The sequence below is a fragment of the Phyllostomus discolor genome, chromosome 2 (assembly GCF_004126475.2).
Source record: "Phyllostomus discolor isolate MPI-MPIP mPhyDis1 chromosome 2, mPhyDis1.pri.v3, whole genome shotgun sequence".
Lineage (NCBI taxonomy): Eukaryota > Metazoa > Chordata > Mammalia > Chiroptera > Phyllostomidae > Phyllostomus > Phyllostomus discolor.
Genome location: NC_040904.2, coordinates 100629473 through 100637402, shown reverse-complemented (window position 1 = coordinate 100637402; position 7930 = coordinate 100629473).

Genomic DNA, 7930 nt, shown 5'->3' with positions numbered 1-7930 from the left:
TTCCCTCTAGCTTTTCCCCCATCCTCCCCCTCTCCTTCCCCTGCTGATAACCCTCCATGTGATCTCCATTTCTGTGATTCTGTTCCTTTTCTAGTTGTTTGTTTTTATTTACTTTTTATTTATTTTTCTTTAGGTTCAGCTGTTGATAGTTGTGAGTTTGTTGTCATTTTACTATTCATAGTTTTGGTCTTCTTCTTTTTCTTAGATAAATTCCTTTAACATTTCACACAACAAGGGCTTGGTGATGATGAACTCCTTTAACTTGACCTTATTTGAGAAGCATTTTATCTGCCCTTCCATTCTAAATGATACCTTTGCTGGATAGAATAATCTTGGATATAGGTCCTTGCCTTTCATGACTTTGAATACTTCTTACAGCCCCTTCTTGCCTGCAAGGTCTCTTTTGAGAAATCAGCTGATAGTCTTATGAGAACTCCATTGTAGATAACTGTTTCCTTTTCTCTTGCTGCTTTTATGATTCTCTCCTTATCTTTAATCTTGGGTAATGTAATGATGATATGCCTTGGTGTGTGCTTCTGTGGATCCAACTTCTTTGGAACTCACTGAGCTTTCTGGGCTTCCTGGAAGTCTATTTGCTTTACCAGATTGGAGAAGTTCTCTTTCATTATTTGTTCAAGTAAGTTTTCAATGTCTTGCTCTTCCTCTTCTCCTCCTGGCATCCCTATGATTCAGGTTGGAATGTTTATAGTTGTCTTGGGGGTTCCTAAGCCTCTCCTCATGTTTTTGAATTCTTCTTCATTCTGTTCTAGTTGAATGTTTATTTCTTCCTTCTGCTCTAAATCATTGATTTGAGTCCTGGTTTCCTTCCCATCACTGTTGGTTTGCTGTGCATTTTCCTTTATTTCACTTTTCATAACCTTCACTTCTTCCTGTATTTTGTGATCATACTCAACCAATTCTGTGACATCCTGATTACCAGTGTTTTGAACTGTGCATCTGATAGGTTGGCTATCTCTTCATTGCTTAGTATTTTTTCTGGAGCTTTGATCTATTCTTTCATTTGGGCCATTTGTTTTTGTCTTGGCGCATCTGTTATGTAGTAAGGGGTGGAGCCTTAGGTGTTCACGAGGGCAGGCAATCCATGTCACTGTGTTTTGGCACTGTATGTGGGGGAGGGGTCCAAGAGGGAGCAATGTCCACTTGCTCTACTCTCTGCCAGCTTTCAGTCACTTCTGCCGCTATGCACAGGCAAATTGGGCCTTTCTTTTGCTGATTCCCAGGTGGGTGGTTTTGTGTTCATTCTAGGACCCTTTGGGTTTCTCCAACAAACTCTCTTGTGAGGCTGGGAGTTTGTCCTGCTGCTGCAACCATCGCAGGTTTTTTCAGTCAGAGGTTTTGAGGCTTTATTTCCTTGCACTGGAACCCTGGGTTGCATGGTCTGTCTCATTCCCCAGTTGTTCCTCCTGATTTGTCCACATGTAAATGTGGAACTGCCTGCTTTGCTTGCTGCCACCTAGCCAGGTCCTCCAGTTGCTGCCTTGCCCCAAGTCCTCTTCACCCACCTTCCGGTCTCTGCCCCTCCTACTGGTCTGGATGAATGTTTCTTCTTTAACTCCTTGGTGGTTGGACTTCCATATAGTTCACTTTTCTGTGAGTTCTGGTTGTTTTTTGTTTTTAAATTTGTTGTTGTCATTCTTTCGGTTGTGTGAGGAGGCAAAGTGTGTCTACCTATGCCTTTATCTTGGCTGGAAGTCCCTCTCTCTTTTTTTTTTTTTTTGATGCTGAAACCTGGGATAAAGAACCATTCTTAGTTTTGTTTATCTTTTCTATTGTTTCCCTGTTCTCTATTTAATTTATTTATTCTCTAATTTTTATTATTTTCTTTCTTCTGCTAAGTTTGGGTTAGTTTGTTCTTTACCCAGTTCCTTAAGCCATAGAGTAAAGTTGATAATTTGAGATCTTTCTTGCTTCTTAATGTAGGTGTTTATTGCTATGAACTTCCCTCTTAGCACTGCTTTCACTGCATCCTATAAACTTTGGTAAGTAGTGTTTCCATGTTTGTTTAAGATACTTTTTTACTTCCCCTTACTATCTTCTTTGATCCATGGATTATTCAGGAGAATGTTGTTTAATTTTCATGTATTTGTGAGTTTTCCAGTTTTTCTCCAGTTATTGATTTCATGTTTGTTGTTAGAGAAGATATTTGGTATGATTTCAGTCTTCTTGAATTTGCTAAGGCTTGTTTGTCTAGGACAGACCTAACTTATGATCTGTCCTAGAAAATGTTCCACTTGTGTTTGAGAAGGATGTGTGGTCTTTAAATCCATTATTTCCTTGTTGATTCTCTGTCTGGATAATCTATCCATTGTTGAGAGTGGGATATTAAAGTCCCCAACTATTATTTTGTATGCTATTTATTTCTCCTTTCAGTTCTGTTAATTTTTGTGTATGTATATAGGTACTGCAATGTTTGATAGATAAATATTTACAATTGTTATATCCTCTTGATGGATTGACCTCTTTATCATTATATAGAGAACTTCTTGGTCTTTTTTTTTTACCATTTTGTCTGATATAATAAGTATAACAACCCCTTCTTTTTATTGGTTATGATTTGCTTCAAATATTTTTACTCTCAGTTTGTACATGTTTTTAAGGCTAAAGCAAGTGTCTTGTAGGCAGCATATATTTGGATCTTGTTTTTTAATCCAGTTACATTAGAGCAATTACAACCATTTACATTCAAGCAAATTTTGAAAGGCAGGAAGTTACTATTGTTATTGTTAATTGTTTCTGGTTGTTTTGTAGATCCACTGTTTCTTTTTATCTTGCTATCTTTTTTTTTGTATTTTGATCTATTTTTGGACCTATTTTGGGTTCAGTGTGTTTGGACTTCTTTATCATGTTTCATGTAATTACTATGGGTTTTTACCTGTGGCCACTATGAGACTTGAATAAAATATCTCAACATTATAATAGTCTTTTAAACTGATAACAACTTAAGTGCTGTGGCATTCTTAAACTTTACACTTTTACTTTTCCTTCTCCTCACATTTTTGGTTATGATGTTATAATTTACATATTTTTTATATTATGCATCAAATAACAATTTATTATAGTTATGCTTACATTTGTTATTTTAGTTTTTAAACTAGGGTTGTAAGTGAATTATATGCTGCTGTTATTATATTACAGAATCTAAGTGACTATATATATACTTACCATTTCTAGTAACGTTTATGCTACCTTTTTTGTTGGGGACCGCCCTGCCTGGTCTCAGGAAGCTGTAACCCCTGTGACTTAGGCTGAGCAAAAGACTTCAGACGAGGAGCCACTAAGGAGACAAAACTTATTTCCCTGGCATGATCGGCAGTCAATGACAGGTAACAATTCTCTAAGAAAGAGAATGAATCTAAGACAGATGCAATCATGTGGGATGGCCTGAGGGAAGAAATTCATGGGGCTGTGGACATGAAGGGGTGATGGATATCAACCCCTGCCCCCTTGGCTTTGTCAAAGCCTGAGTCTTTGTTCTTAGATGTGAGAAATCCAAGTCTCCTGGCTGCCTCTGTTTTCTGCCCTTCTCAGGCCTGGGGAAATTGCAGGGGCGAAACAGCCCAGACCAAAAACGGTGGACCCTTGGAATAATCAGGCCTGGGACATAGAATATGCAAGATCCTGTGAGATCTGTTTGCTGGAGGATGTTATTAACTTAGAATTTAAAAGCACAGGCAGGAAACTTTTGGAACCTGTAGCCCTTTCATATGTTAAAGACCACAACCCTTGCCTGGAATCTCAGCAGGAGTTCTGTCCCCACCTTTGTAAGTTGTTTACATCTTTGGATCTTTTCTGCCAGACTGTGAATCCACAAACTAAGTCTGTTTTCTCAATAAAAATCTGCTTGGGTATGGACTTGGGGCTCCCTCCAGGAGAGAGGGTGGCCAAGTGGAGCCCTCCAGGAGAGAGGGTGGCCAAAGGCACTCCCCATGTGAGGAGTGGCCCTTCTGTCCCTATTCTCCCACAGGACCTGGTTGTCTCTGTGTATGTTTTTTCTCGTGTTTTGACGAGCATCCGAAGCCAAGATGGATACTGCTGGCCAGTATCATCCACACCTTTTCATGTTTTTATGACGTTAATTAGCATTCCTTTTACTTCCAAAGACCTCTTATTAGCATTTTTTATAAGGCAGGTCTGGTGTTGATGAACTCCCTCAGCTTTTCCTTGTTCAGGGAAATTTTTATCTCTTCTTTATTTCTAAAGGACAACTTTGCCAGGTATAGAATTCCTGGTTGACAGTTTTCTTTTTCAGTATTTGAATATATCATCCCATTTTCCCTTGGCTCAAGGAGTTTCTGTTGAGAAATCCACCCACATGGGAGCTTCCTTGTATATAACCCATCTCTTCTCTTGCTGCTTTCAAATCTTTCCTTAACTTTTAACCAGTTAATTATGATATATCTCACTGTGGCCCACTTCAGTTTCAACCTGTTTGAGGCTCTTTGGGCATGGATGTTCATTTCTCTTTCCAGGTTTGGGAAGATTTCAGTCCTATTGCTTTAAATATATTATTACTTTCTGTTCCTTCCTCTTCTCTTTCTGAGATTCCCATAATGGGAATGCTGTTTCTTTTTATTATATCCTTTAAGTCCCATTGACTTTCTTCACACTTTTCAAGTTTTTTCTTTTGATCCTCTAATTGGATAATTTCAAATGTCCTGTGCCCCAGGTAACTTATTCTTTCTTTTGAATGGTTGAGCCTGTTGTTGAAGCTTTCTGTTGAATTCTTCAGTGCAGTCATTGAATTTGTAAGCTCTAGGGTTTCTGGTTTTTTGATATTTCTATTTCTTTGCTGAACTTCTCATTTTGTTCTTCTAATTTTGTTTAGTTGTATGTCTGTGTTCTTGTAGTTTACTAAACTTCTTAAAGAGGATTATTCTGATTTCTATACCTGCTCTTCATTTCTTTAGGGTCAGTTATTGGAGCTTTATTAGTTTCCTTTGGTAGTGTCATGTTCACCTGATTTCTTTGTGATTATTGATTCTGTATTTTGGTCTCTGTGCATGTGAGTAAGCAGTTCCCTTTTCCAGACTTCACAGGCTCACTTTGGTAGAGGTAGTTCTTCACCAGTCAGCTCGGCTTGGTGTTCTGGACGTGTCGGCTGGTAATGTCCTTGGGACTGTAGGGTTTGCCGTCAGGGTCTTGCAGAGAGGCTACTACCCATGCTTCGAAGCTGAAGGGGGAGGGGTGCTGCTGGCTGAGAACAGTTGGATAGGACTTCTATAGGGTAGGCTATCGTATGGGTTCTGTGGCTGCCTGGGTTTTCTATACTGTCTTCCTAGACGATCAGGACTGGGTACTACACCCTGCAGTAGGCGTGACTATGAATTAGCTTCCCTGTTCTGGAGGGCAGCAGATGAGCTCCAAGGTCTGCACTGCTCATTTTTTGGGGACCCAAATCAGGTTAGACTGTGCACTAAATTTCCTGGCCAGATGAGGCCACCAGTTTTACTTTGAAGATGGGGAAAGCCCCAGGCTATGTTGTCTTTCCAAGTGTCACCATAAGTAGGGTTGTAGGATGGACTGTGCAGCTTTTCACATGCTCTGGTTAGGTTCCTGGTTGGGGTGGGGGTGGGGTATGTGTGTGAAGGCTATTATAGCAGTGGCTGGGAAATAGTTTGCCTGCCTGAGTAGTGCCCCAAACAGGCCCCAAGGCTGGTAAGGCTCTTGTTTGGGAGTCAAATTAGTGGCCCAGGACAGACAGAGCCACTGTCTTAGCATGGCAAATGCAGAGCCACTGGTCAGATTCTTCATTCAAGTGCTGCTGTAATCCACTGCCGGGTGAGCTCCTGAGATTCTCAGGAGCTCTAGTTAGGTTTCCCGGTTAGCAGGGTTGGAGGCTGTGTTCAGCAGTGGGTTATGGATTAGTTTCCCTGTCTGGAGGGTGAGGTTGCAGAACAGGCCCCATGGCTGACAAATCTCTCGTTTGGGAAGGTAATTAAGGGTATCTGTGCATCAAACTCTCTAGCTAGACAGTCACCAGTTTGTCTCTTCTAGATGGGAGAGGTGCTGGCTGGGCTCTCAGCTTACATACTGCTTGGCCAAATGCTTCCCCAGGTGCCTCAGGCCAGGCTTCCTGGGTGGGTGGGGCTGGAGGCTACCCTCAGCAGTGGGTGAAGCTATGAATTAGCTTCCCTGCCCAGGCAGGGTGACAGAACTGGCTTTATGGCTGCCAGGGCTCTTTGTTTGGAATCTTGACTCAAGCAGAACTGTACTCAAGCTCCTGGCCTAGCAGGACTAGCTTCTTTGCTCTTCTAACGGATAGTGCTATCAGCCAGGCTCCGCACTTGAGTGCTGCAGGGGTACACAAATTCCCAGATGTTAAGCCCAGGCTTCCTAGTCAGGCAGGGCAGGGAGCTATGCATAGCAGTGGGCAGGCTATGAATCAGCTCCCAGGTGGAGCAAGCAGCTCCAAGGCCTGAAAGGCTATTTGTAGTCTTTATTCAAGCTGACTTGTGCCCTGAGTTCCCTGGCAGAACAGTGCCACTGGCTTTGCTCTGCAGACCATGAGGTCTGCTTGCTTCAGCATTGCGAGGCTGTGCAGTGTCCAGGTGTTCTGGTCAGTCTTTCTGGTTGGGTGTGGCCTGGATGCACACTGAGCAGTGGGTGGGGCTATCACTCAGCTCCCCTGCTCAGACTAGGTAGGTAGTGGAAAATGTGTGTGTGGGGGTGGGGTGGGGTGGGGGTGAGATAGGGGACACCAGGCTTCAGGGCAGAAAGGCTCCTCATTTGAGGCCCGAAATCAGGCATACCTGTACTCCACTAAGTTCCCTGGCCAAACTACACTACTCTCTTGGCTCTGCAGATTAGCAAAGCCTCTGGTTTTAGACTACTGCTTGGGTTTTGTAGGTAGGACCTTGGTCTGCCAAGATCTGAGCACTGTTTGTTGCAAGCCCCAATCCCCTTCTGTGTCACAATCTGATTCCCAGTGTTTAAACCCTGCACATTCCACAGAGATCCTAGAGATGCAAGACCACAGTGGTTCTCCCAAAAAGGGACCCACAGCACTCAGTGTCCATGCTGGGCTCTTTTTTCTTCCTGGAGTAGCCACAGACTGCGGGGAGACTTCTCAGTGTGGCGCTGCTGCACTGGCCTGGGGAAGAGGCAGTGCAGTGAGTGTGCAGCTGCCTCTCTTCCTATCAGTGTGGCCCGTCTCAGTCTCTGCGGTGCAGGGCGTGCTTCAGTCTCACCCCATGTCCTAGGTGTTTTTCAGTGGTATCTTGTCCTCGAATAGCTGTTAGTCCTTGTGACAGGGAGTGAAGTTGGAATGAGCAATGTCACTCTCTTAGTGACTGCCTCAATTATTATTGTTTTAAGCCAATAAGTTTGTAGTAATTTGTTTGCATTAGGAGAAATAGCTGTTTGTGGAAATACTGATATTGATGCCACTTGAGATACTCTAGGTATGCAACTTGAAAAACTGTGTGAAGGCAAAATTATCAACATAAATGAGGAAAATGGTTGTGAATAAAAGGATAAAGATATCCTAAAGGAAGCAATGCCAGCAAAAAATTTTTTTTTATTAATCTATAAATTTACTATAATTTCAAGCAAAGTCTCAACAGGGATTTTGTTAGATCAATTATATCCTGAAACTCACCTAAAGAGAGAATATCAATACCTATCAAACTTGAAAAAAATCAAAGCTGTCTATCACATATTAAGAGATATTGTAAATGTTTAATAACCTAACATTTTAATAATTACACATAAATAGACAAATAGATTACTTGGTAATTTAGAAAACAGACTTATTTGTATATGTCTACATGAAACTATCATTTCAAGTTAGTGACGAAAAGTTGAGTCACTCAAAAATAGGAGTTTTGTGACATTATCCAATGCTCAAAATATCAAGTTAGATCCCTATCCCTAAACTCCCAATGGGTTAAAAGCCTGGTATAAAAAATAA